Source organism: Saimiri boliviensis, chromosome 1 (assembly GCF_048565385.1).
Source record: "Saimiri boliviensis isolate mSaiBol1 chromosome 1, mSaiBol1.pri, whole genome shotgun sequence".
Taxonomy (NCBI): Eukaryota; Metazoa; Chordata; class Mammalia; order Primates; family Cebidae; genus Saimiri; species Saimiri boliviensis.
In genome coordinates, this window is record NC_133449.1 from 186,516,858 (window position 1) to 186,528,948 (window position 12,091).

Here is a 12,091-nt window from a genome sequence, read left to right on the forward strand (position 1 = left end):
CTTGGATTGAGGAGATGTTGGAACTACAAGGCTTACCCCTTCAACCTTCAACCCTGACAGTACATAAAAGCTGAAAGGTAGCTTATGAAATCAGGTTAGGGACCTTAATTGGGAAATATGTGAGAACCACAGATTGATCACCTGACTAGATAATTAAACAATTCACTCTGAGAAATGAACCTCTGGGAATATCAAAATCTTTTTTTTTTTTTTCTTAAAAAGGATGCTATTAAATAAATCTCTAGGCAGTAAACTAGGAAAGATTATATTTTAGAAGCAGAAAACTTCTTTAATATATTATAATTAATCAATGGTTCTTAAGTTAGCCTAAAAAGAAAATCATTTCTCAACATCTACAAACTCTATACATTTTACTGCAACTAAAACAAAAATGTGCATTCACAAGACAATCTTACAGCATGGAGCCAAGGCCACTTCTTCGAGTGTGGGTCTATCAATGAAAGTTCTATTTCATTTTTCTTGTTAAAACCACCCCCATAAAGTAACACCTGTGATTTCCAGTTTGTTTCTTAAACACAGAAAGACATTTTACAAACTTGTGAAAAATAAACTTATTACAGATTTTTTTTAGATTATTAGCTTGTTTTTTGGTTTTTTTTTTTTTCTAATCATTTAAGATTATTTCATCCTCATCTATTTCAACTATAATTCATTTTGGCTACTCGATCTTGAAGCAGCCAATTGGTTCTCATATAAACACCTTTTTATCTTCAGAGTTCACTGAATAATAATTCATTAAATTATGTGATTACAACATCAAGTGCCATAACAGTGTGTTGGGTACAAACACAAATGTTTCTTGGTAAGTACAGAGTAACTGGAGGGAATAAAATTTCAAGATCAAACTAAATAGTCGTCTACTGTCACCGTGTATAGCATTAGCATCAGTCAGCAAATTCTACAGAGAGAATGAAGACCATCATTTAATCTCATGAGTGGGTTAAGCAGAGGTCAGTTAAGAGAGATTCTCCTATAATAGGATGCTCCCAAGAGTCTTTGCTTGTCTCCACCAATCAACCCTCTAAAATTCAATCAGCAACTTCCGATATGAAGGACAGAAGATTTACACAGTACAGAGTATCATAAGATTGTATCTCATTCTATTCAAAGTTATAAAAAATGTGGACATGATTTAACCATGTGGACATAACTTACCCATAAATTTTTCGATAAATTATAACTATAACCAAAAAAGTACATCTTATCTCTCCAGTACATAAACACTTCAATTTATTGTTAAGAACTATTTCCTTTAGCTGGGCATGGTGGCTCGTGCCTGTAATCCCAGCTACTCAGGAGGCTGAGGCAGGAGAATTGCCTGAACCCAGGAGGCAGAGGTTGCGGTGAGCCGAGATCGCGCCATTGCACTCCAGCCTGGGTAACAAGAGCAAAACTCCATCTCAAAAAAAAAAAAAAAAAAAGAAAAAAGAAAAAGAAAAAGAACTATTTCCTATAACTAGATGATAAGCACGGTGTGGTACGAGAGAATATAACCAATCACTATGGTCTAAGAACAAATCAATACACACTTTCGTTAGGTTTCATAATAGAAGGAAAGCCCAAACATTTATAGTTGCTAAATCTCAGCTTTCAGAGAGAGCTTAAAAAAAAGAAACAAAAAATGTCAACAGCAGCCTCTACTATATCGCTGAAAGTTACATATTTCTACATTTATGCCTCATTCCATATTTCCTGAGCAGTTCAGACGTGCTTGAAAATCATTTCACATTAACAGATAAAGCACACTTGATTTCTATTAAGAATCCAAGTATGTTTGCAAAAGGTGATGCTCTGAGGCACCTTAAGTTATCAGAACCATACTGTCTGTACCTACAAAATCCCACAATTAAAGACAGATATCTCAAAACCACCACTTTCAAGACATTACATCATAAAGAACCAACAATCACATACATTCTATGAATTAGTAGCACTAATTGTCAAATGCTTGAGAAAAGACCAAAAAAAGGATGAAGATGGAAGATTAGAAAAAAAATAGATCACTGGTGGCTTAAGACTTTGAAGCCAGGAAAAAAAAAAAAAATTAATTCAAATACGCACTCTGCTACTTCCAGGATGTTATCTTCAACAGGTTATTTAAACTCTAGAAGATTGTTTCCTGCTCTCAAAAATGGAGGTTACACCACCTAACTCATAGAGTTGTCTTAATAGTATCACTTACGGCCTCTATACAAAGTAGGCACTTAATTATAAGAGATATTGTTGTTACTGGGAGGTTGAAAGGAACACAAATTCAGTTATAAGTCCTTTATGAATACTAAGAGGGGAATAATTAGAGAAGCCAAGAAGGGAAAAATTAGAAGAAAAGAAAACTTCAAACAATTTTCCCTGTAACATGATTTTACATGTACTTATAAACTGATACTTAATTCCAAGCATTCCTTTGACAACGATTAAGTGTGGGATTACATTGTTTTAGGGTCATCTAATATTTAAGATGACTTAAAAACCTCACATACATTTATCTGGAACTGTGAAGTTTCTCATCTTATCAGCCCTCTGTTATTGCCAATTTTCTCCATGTACAGATTCTTTCATTATTATTTCATTAAAACCACTCTGTGAAAATATACATTCTTTACATTTCATTTCATCCACAGCAAATCTCACTATTAATAATACAACTATTCAATGACCTATATACTGTTTTGTTATTTAATACTTCAGCATTCCTTCTAGTTTGATACATCTTTTTGGGAAGCCCTTTGGAACAAAACAACTGCTTGTCCCATTCCAAAAAATATCTGAACCAATAAACTATATCAGAATAAGTCTACTCTGAGCATGGAGTGAATTACAGGATGGATCACAGGAGACACAGAGAGGTAAATGGAGAGCTTCTCATTTCTTCCTGAGTCACATTTTTAGAGTCTGGATTGATTTCACGCAAAATCAATTACTAGATTACCAGACACACCCATATTCAAATGCAAATAAAGAAATGATGGTTTTGGATTATACACTTTTCTGCTTTCCTTCAGTAGTGCCAATGATAGCAAAATAAGTATTTTGTTATAATTTGTTTCCTTAAATTTACTATCCTTATTTGCCTGCCTACTGTCAGCATGGGATCTGTACATTTGGACCTTCGTGCCTCAAACTGACTCATCTTTAAATATAAGGCATTCTGGTCTTTCATGGCCTGATCTCCACCTACTTTCATAGCTTCTCCCACAAAGACCTCCTGGCACAACAGCCTTATCTCCAGTTCAACAAGCCCTATAACACAATCACATGCCTTTGCTCAGGCTGTTTCCCTATACCGAGAAAACTACTCCCACCACCACCCCCTCAGCCCCCATTTTGCCCATTAAAATATGTTAGGGCCCAGATGGAGTGTTACCAGCTCTACATTCATTCAAAATTTCCCAGTCAAAAATTAGTAACTCACATACGCACCCCATGCTTCCAATGCACCTCCAATAAAACACACAGGAATCTCTGAATTACTTCTGTGTATATCTGCTTCTCCCTTGAAGGTAGTACTGAGTCTCATTCATCTTTATATTGTACTCACTATTCCATCCTTACACAGAACAAAGGCCCTAGTAGAATTAAACTATTCCTTGATTCCACAAAACTCAGTCCTTTATTTTCAAGGAAGTAATAAATGTCTTTCATGTATTGAAGATTTTGTTAATATATTGTAAATGCTTGCAAATCTAATGGTGAAAATGTCAATAATTACATAACACATTAATGTTTAAGCTGATGAATGGCAGAAGGGGATGGATGACTATAATAAATCATCAGTAAAGATAATCGTTTCTCAAGATCCCCCAAAAAAGTCATTCATATCAATATTAAAATTAACCTTTCTGACCCCCATTCTAATAACTACTTCTACCTAATGCATATTCAGAAATGCAAGGTCAGATAAAGCAGAAGTGTCTGTACATTCTGCTAAGAATGTATGTCAAAGTCATACAATGTATTTGATAACATCTTTCATCCAATGTCCATAAATGTAATTTTTATCTTTTGTGCAAATATAAATGTGAACGTATACAAAATAAGAAGAAAATTTATCTTAAGATACGACTGGAGCACAGTTTGTAAATAATTATAAAATACACTAAGTATATCTCGAAAAAAAAAAGAAAAAGTAAAAAAGAAAGCTATTAAGAATGTCACAAACCAGATCTGATTTTTTTGGTGAAAAATGGTTTCTTAAACTAGTTTCACATCTTTCTAATTCCACATTATTCTCACAATTTCTGTAATATTTTTCTTCCAAATTTATGGGGAAAGCCAATATTCTTCAAAGAAACACACAGATCTTTTAAAAGTATATAGTTTTAATGTTATATCCCATCTTAGATGTAGTTCACATCTTTCATAACTGTGGGCAAATGTCATTTGAATCAGAAGAAATAATTGCAAAAAAATAAAATAAATAACGACTTATTTTCTTAAATCATTAACAATAAGCACGTTTTTAATTCTGTAACTTAGATGTTCTAACAAAAGGTTTAAAAGGGGCCACTGACCAGCCTGGATACTTGACACAAAAGACTGAAAACTAATGCACACAGTGTATCAACAGTAGCTATCTCCCACACACAGGGACTCTCTCTCCCCGACTTGAACTTTCCCTCCCTAAAACATGAGGTGGGAGAAGGGGAATGACCACGACACAGGCCTCACGACCCCCGCCCCGCGGGCAGACACACATCTCCCTCCTCATCCTGCTGAAAAGAAACGTAGAGGCTGTGGACCAAGAGACCTGACGCTTCTCAGTGTCACTTCCCTGCATGTGGGATCAACAAACAAGCCGGCACCATGAGAGTAACCATCAGAGTCCTGTTGTTACCTCTGACTAATGTCTTGGTGAAGTTTTGAGCTGAGCCAAAGCTCTAAGAAACAGGTAGATACCTGTGTCCCCCACCACCCAAGCCCTGCAAGGGAAGTGGATCCCTGAACTGAAGGCTGGCCCCGCCGCCTCCTCCCGGCCGACCCCGCGTCCCTCCTCCCCGAGCCCCCTACCCCGAAGGGAATTGTCTCGATACAGTCCAGGAGCTCCGCGGGCGGCACTTCCACCTCCCAGTCCCTCCTGAGGAAGCCCCCGCCGGCCCAGCCGGCCCACCTCCCTCGCCTCCCCGCTCGCGCCGCACCACTCAGGCAACTTTTGCACCCAGCCCGGCCGCCACCCGCGGGCCCCGCTGCCCCCAGCCCTCCGCGCCCTCAGCCTCCGACCGCGGCCCCCTCCGGCCCACGCCTCCGAGCCGCCCGCCCGGGTCCGCGCCCGCCCCTCCCCCTACACCCGCGCCGGCGGCGCCGCCCTCGCCGCACCCCACCCCACCCCGCCCGGGACCCCAGCCCCACCCGGGAGGGAGGGTGCCGCGGCAGTGCCGAGGCTGCCGCGGGCCGGGGCTGGCGGCCGAGCACCGACGCGCAGGGAGGGGGCTTTACCTCAGAGCCGCGGCCGCGAGCGGCGGGGTCGGTCCCGGGCGCGGGCGGCGCCCCCGGTCCGTCAGTCAGCGCTGGCGGGGGCAGCGGCGGCGGCACATCACACCCGCCGGCGGCCGGAGGAGGAAAGAGAACCACGCAAGGAGCGGGCAAGCGAGGTTGGGGGAAGGAGCGAGAGAGGGAGGGAACGCAGCGCGGCTCGGATTCGGTCCCTACACCGCCGCCGGTGCCTCCTACCGCCGCCGCTGGCCGGAGAGTCGCCGCGCGAGCCGCTGCCGTCGCCTCCGATGCAGCCGGGAATGAATGCACAGCGGCGCCTCGGTTATCCGGAGGTCAAACATCCTTCTGCCTCGGGCATCCGGATCGACGCCGGACCCGGAAGTGAACACATGGAAAAAAAATTGAAAAGGAAAGCGTCTCTCTAGCAGCGGCGGCCCCCTAGCTACCCGCATCAGCGAAAAGAGCCGAGTAGAGCCGAAGATTGCACCAGCCTTCTCGGATTGGTCGGATCGCTGACCGGAAGGGAGACGGTGCGGTCATTGGCTGGCAATGTCTATAAAGCCTAAGCCACGCCCTGTCTCCGCCTCTCTGGAGTCGTGCGTGAGGGAAAGCGAGGAGCAATTGTGGATACGAGTGTTTCTCTGGATGAGGCAGTGGGCGGAGAGGCATAGCAAAGTCTACGCATAGAACTGGAAGAAACACCCCCTTGTTTTCAGAGAGCTATTAAGAATTGAGTGAACGAAAAGCCTTAAGGGTGCCATTGTGCCAAGTCAGGGTGCTGAGGCTTTCCCTGTTGTGTTCAGTGCAGCCCTCCAGGTTCCAAAAAATCTTAGGGTCTGGCCTAGGAGTATGACATCACTGGGTTGACATTTCCCCCACTTCTTTGTAACCCCAGTGCTATATCAGGGCTCCAACTGCTCAACTGCTTAGAAATATGAATTATGGCTCACATTTGCATCTCATTTGCTGTTTGTAAGCTGAGGTAATCCTCTGAACTGTGTAGTGTGGTATTATCTGTTTTTCAAATTCACCTCCCAAAGTTCTGAGAAGCTAAACATCACCCAAGTCATCAAGTTGTAGCGCACAAACTGGAATCGGTGTTTTCTGACTCGCACTTAAGTCTACTCTGCCTACATAGATTAGAAGATTGCATCCCTTTCATTATTTCTCTTGCAGTTGGTTCCTTGGGATGGAGATAAGTCATTTTGGTAGACTTCTATGGAAATTGATCCACCATGAAGGCATTGTAGAGGACTCTGAAAGTATAATTTTTTTAATTGTTATTCTTATGTCTCAAGTCCTTTCAGAAGTTAGGCATTAAGGTGTGCAAGAAGAAGAATCATAGCCTGGTGCCATATTTTTTAAATGTTCATTTTATCAAACACATTTATATTCTTGACTGTATCAAGAAACGAAACTTACCTCTCTTTCTGTCTGTCTGCCTCTCCAAATGAAAAGACTCTAATGAGACAAATGCACTCCTTGCTCATTTTCCTCTCTACTTTGCTGGATTGATGGTGTAGCTAATGTGTTACCTTCGGAGGGGTCGTTAGTATGGAAATCTGTGTTTGATTTTGGTTTGTAATACAACAGTGCCTTTTTTTTTTTTTTTATCTGTCTTCTCACTTTCTTCCTCAAACTGGGAAGATAAGAAGTGACTAGCATCACCAGTCTTAGAAGGGGAGTGATAAGAGCTCTGTTTCATGCTTACCACACTATCATTCTGCAGGAGACTCAAAGGCAGCTAAGATGTATGCATGCTCAGAATTGTGAATGACTTGCCTAGGCAGATGATATATCCCAGAATTTCTAATTTCTCCCAGGAACCACTACTAGGCAAGAAACAAAGTTAACAGCATCTCACTCAATTAGAGGAGAAATGTCTGCAACACAGGAAACTCTAAATATTGTCCTCAACTTCCAACAAACCATTTTATTCTCTCTACCTCAAAAGCTCAGTTTTGATAAAGAACACCCACCCTTCTAAGTTTTCATAAATGTCTGAGAAATTCAAGTATATAAATATGTGATCAAGTCACATTTTTAAATTAAAAATAGGCTGGTCCAAGAACAGTGGTGTTTGCAACAAATTGATCACAACTAGTTGCAGATTTGTTCCTTCCCCACTCCCACTGTTTCACCTGACTAGTATTTTTAAAATATTAGAAATAGATGGGAATACATGTTTACATTTTTAACACTGCAGGGAAGACTTTTAGTTAAAATTTGGCCTGTAAGCTCCTATAGATTAAAATTGGCAAAGCCTGGTGTAGTGGTGAATGCCTGTAGTCCCAGCTACTTGGGAGGCTTGAGGCAGGAGCATCCCTTGATCCCAGGAGTCCAAGGCCAGCCTGGGCCACATACTAGGACCCTTTCTAAAAAAAAAAAGAAAAGAAAAAAATGTCAAGTAACCTAGGTAGAAGGGAATGAAATTTTCAGGTCATTCTATTAACTTATAAGAAAAATTGCTTTGGGAGGCTGAGGCAGGCGGATCACCTGGCCAATGTGGCGAACGAAACCCGTCCCTACTAAAAATACAAAAATTGGCCAGGTGACAAGAATTGTGCGCCATTAATCCCAGCCACGCTCTAGAGGCTGAGGCAGGAGAACCACTTGAACCCAGGAGGCAGAGGTTGCAGTGAGTGGAGATAGCACCACTGCACTCCATCCTAGGTGACAAAGTAAGACTATCTTAAAAAAAAAAAAAAAAACTCATAAGAAAATTAGGCAATGTGAAAACAGCTTATATTAATGAAGGAAAAGCCAAACCACAGGCTCACAAGCAAAACTCTTTATCTTATAGCATGATATCTGAACATAAGCAGCCAGATTATACTTTTCCATCTGCTATATTGCAAATCAAATACAGTTTAATTGTTGTGTCACCCCACATTTCCTGGCATCGCCACTTCAGGTATTTATATTCCATTAATATTTTTCATTATGATTATAGCATAAGCTCATGTGATACTGTTGTCACAATTTTTATAGTACATTGGAAACTTGCATTTATCAAATTTCTCTTTTGAGAAAAGCTTTGTCCAAATGTCCTAAAGATGCTTTGAGAGAGAGAATGGTATGTAGATTTTGTGGAATGTAAAGCTGGCCCTTTTTGTTCCTTGTAAACAGTAAAACTTAAAGTGGGAGAAAGATGGAAATGAAACTGTTTGATTATGGTATTAAGCAGGGAATTATGAGATTAAGATATTTACTAAGTCTTTTCAAAATAAAAACAGATAAAACATTCATTTTCTTCTTTCAAATATTTTGTTAAACTGTAATGGTAAACCTGGCATGGTGATTTACTGGTTGCCAGGATAAGGCCTGAGGCATCACCAAATTATCTTTAATTCTTTATTTTTCAACATTATTTTAAAGGAAAAGTACCTGGGAGAAAGATGTAATCAAGAAGAAGTAAATGATAAGTAGAAAGGGAAAGGATGCAAAATGGAGAATTGTAATGATAGCCAGGGCTGGGAGGAAAGCAACGTATTTTACTAAGACCAGAAAAATAATTTCTTCCCCCGTCAAGCCTACAGTCAAGGGGAGGGACAAGAAAGATTCTGGAGAACGCAAGTTACACACAGCAGCTAGATCAGGTTTTGGGGAAGCTATCGCTTAGCAACCTTTCTTTCAGATTATTACATGAGTACAGCTCAAAAGAGTCATGACACTATTTGTACCATCCTTAGAAGGAGGGTTTGAAGCATTTGGTAGGTGGGAAAAAAATGTACGAGAATCACAAAACTTTTCTGAGAGGCTTCATTACATGTTATAATACTGATCTTCGGAAATGTTTAATAAAATCACATTTCCAGGAGTCCTTGTCTTAGCTCGGGTTGCCGTAATGAAGTATTGCAGACTAGGTCGCTTACACAATACAGATTCATTTTCTCATAGTTCTGGAAGCTGGAAGTCTGAGATCAGGATGCCAGCATGGTCAAAGTCTGGCGAGATCTTTCTTCCTGACTTTTGGATTGGCACCTTTCCCCTGTGTCCTCACATGACCTTTTTTCAGTGGGTGGGCATGGAGAAAGAGAGTGATCTCGCTCTCTTCCTAATCTTAATCCTATAGAAGGCCCCACCTTCATGACCTCATCTAAACCTGCCAAAGGCCCCATCTCCAAATTCCATTGCATTCAGGGTAAGGGATCCAACATATGAACTTTGGGGAGACAAAATTCAGTCCATAGCACTCCTCAAAGGATTATTTTCCATGCAGAGAGTATATGATCTATAAATTAAAGATAAAGGTTAGACAGGATATTAATAAGAGAAGACAACTTGTAGACCATGTTAAACGTCATGGAGAAGAGAACACATTCTTAAGAGAGAGAACTTCCACAAAGAAAATGCTCTATAGGGAAGAGCTAAAACACCATAAAAATGTAAAAGTGCCTTGCCAAAAAGAGTGACTAAATCTTTAGCTAGGCAATTTAATTTTTGTTTTTTTTCCATTAGCAGACCTGAATTTTGGCAGTTTCTAAGTAAGTTTGGCTATCCAAAGAATGTTGTTTTGTGATAAACGGAAGAGTTAGCTAAAGCTGTGATTTTCTTGTAATGGTTTCAAGAACAGCTTGAATTCTGAGTAATATATGAATCTAAGGTTTAGAGATGGTCATAATAATTAGCCTCTGTTCCATTCATTTTCCCTCTTCTTGTCTTCTTTTGCTCCCCATAGTGTGTGTGTGTGTGTGTGTGTGTGTGTGTGTGTGTGTGTGTTCGAGACAGAGTCTTGCTCTGTCTTCAGGCTGGAGTACGGTGGCACAATCTCGGCTCACTGCAACCCTGCCTCTTAGGTTCAAGTGGTTCTCCTGCCTCAGCCTCCCGAGTAGCTGGGACCACAGACATGTGACACCACACCTGGCTACTTTTTGTATTTTTAGTAGAGACAGGGTTTCACCATGTTGGCCAGAATGGTCTCAATCGCTTGACCTTATGATCTGCCCACCTCAGCCTCCCAAAGTGCTGGGATTACAGGCATGAGCCACCGCGCCCGGCCTGCTCCCCATAGTTTTATCTCCATATTTCTACCTCAGGAGTCCTTCCCGGCTCATGAACCAAATCTGAGCAAGACTAAATGTCTCATGAGCCCCCAACCATAGGAATCATGCAGCCCACTGAAGACGTAGAATGCCAAATAAGAGTACTGGATTACAGGTAGACTTCAAGCTGGACCACTCCCCTATATCCCTGGTATTTTCCCAGTCTATGGCACTTGACTTCTCCTTTGCTTTTCTTTCATAATTAGAACTATATCATTTCTCCAGCTCCCAAGTAATGTGAAGGTTTAAGGTTGGTTTGGAAAATTTTTCACTAGTCCCAGTTCTGACTAGATCCTAGTTAATTGGCTAGGATACTATTATGATAGATTACCCTCAAGCTACTGAACTTCTTGAAACATCACCCACTGACTAAGCTTCTTGGATTACAATAACCTTCTGCTGGATAGGACTGCACTGGTACCATGGGTTGTCTATGCCATGTCTGAACTTCGCGTACTCTGTGGACAGTCAGCAAGGGTCTACCTTGTGGGGATCAGCCTCTGGCTGATGATGTTTCTTTAGTCTTGGTCATGCTTGGTTATGCTTGGCCTTAACGTCATCCCTTCCTTCACCAACTAGTACTGCCAAATTCCTGACATGTTTCCATCCTCCCACCTATGCCTATTGTGGTATCAATGCCATATCTGTCTGAACAAGATCACAGGGTCAACAGAAAATTGATGTGAGAGGACATTTTAGTTAAAAATCTCACTTTGGGCTGGGCGCGGTGCCTCAAGCCTGTAATCCCAGCACTTTGGGAGGCCGAGGCGGGCGGATCATGAGGTCAAGAGATCGAGACCATCCTGGCCAATGTGGTGAAACTCCGTCTCTACCAAATATACAAAAATTAGCTGGGCGTGGTGGCACGTGCCTGTAGTCCCAGCTACTCCGGAGGCTGAGGCAGGAGAATTGCTTGAACCCGGGAGGCAGAGGTTGCAGTCAGCCAAGATTGTGCCACTGCACTCCAGCCTAGCACCTGGTGACAGAGTGAGACTGTGTCTCAAAAAAAAAAAAAAAAAAAAAAAAAAAAAATTATCACTTTGGTTTAGTTCTCATTCTACGCCTGTTATAATTTAAGATTATACCACTTTTTTGCTTCCTTCTATATTCCTTCCTTATGCAAGCTTTTTAAGTAGTCTGAACCTCAGCTCATTTGTAAAATGAGGCAATAATATCTATACCATATTGATATCGGGAGATTAAATGAATGATATAGCTGCAATGTAGTTATCACAGTGTCTGACGTATAGTAAGTAAGAAATAAAGAGTTGTTGTTAGATACCATATGACCCCTAGAAACCTGCATTTTCCAATCCAACATAAGCAGTAATTAGAAGTCAAAAATATCATATCCCAACCTATTCTAAGAGTCTAAGACTTGGAACCAGATTTGTGGTTCTGAGACAAAACATTATTTGAATTTGCTTTAAGCCCTTTAAAAATGTTATTTTACTGAGCACTTATAGACATTTATGGTATATTGGCTGTCCAGCATCTATTTACCCTTTCCAGATAGCTCTCAGATTTCCCTATGATGAATCTTTTTCCATCTCACTCTATTCAGTGACCAGCTAATTACCTTTCACTAAATTCTA

At 41.1% G+C, this 12,091-nt stretch overlaps 1 protein-coding gene across 11 annotated transcripts in view; it reads right to left on the reverse strand.

Annotated features, from left to right (window-relative positions):
- Positions 1–5,538, reverse strand: part of CSNK1G3 (casein kinase 1 gamma 3) — a 102,506-nt gene extending 96,968 nt beyond the window's left edge. For 8 of the 11 annotated variants that reach the window (XM_039469637.2, XM_039469629.2, XM_039469615.2 and 5 more), the window contains exon 1: positions 5,455–5,520. The gene's annotated coding sequence lies outside the window, so the exon portion shown is untranslated. Of the gene's footprint in view, positions 1–5,454 lie in introns of all 11 variants that reach the window. The other 3 variants (XM_074382061.1, XM_039469649.2, XM_074382045.1) reach the window with 3 other exon arrangements.
- Between the last annotated feature and the right edge of the window lie 6,553 nt (positions 5,539–12,091).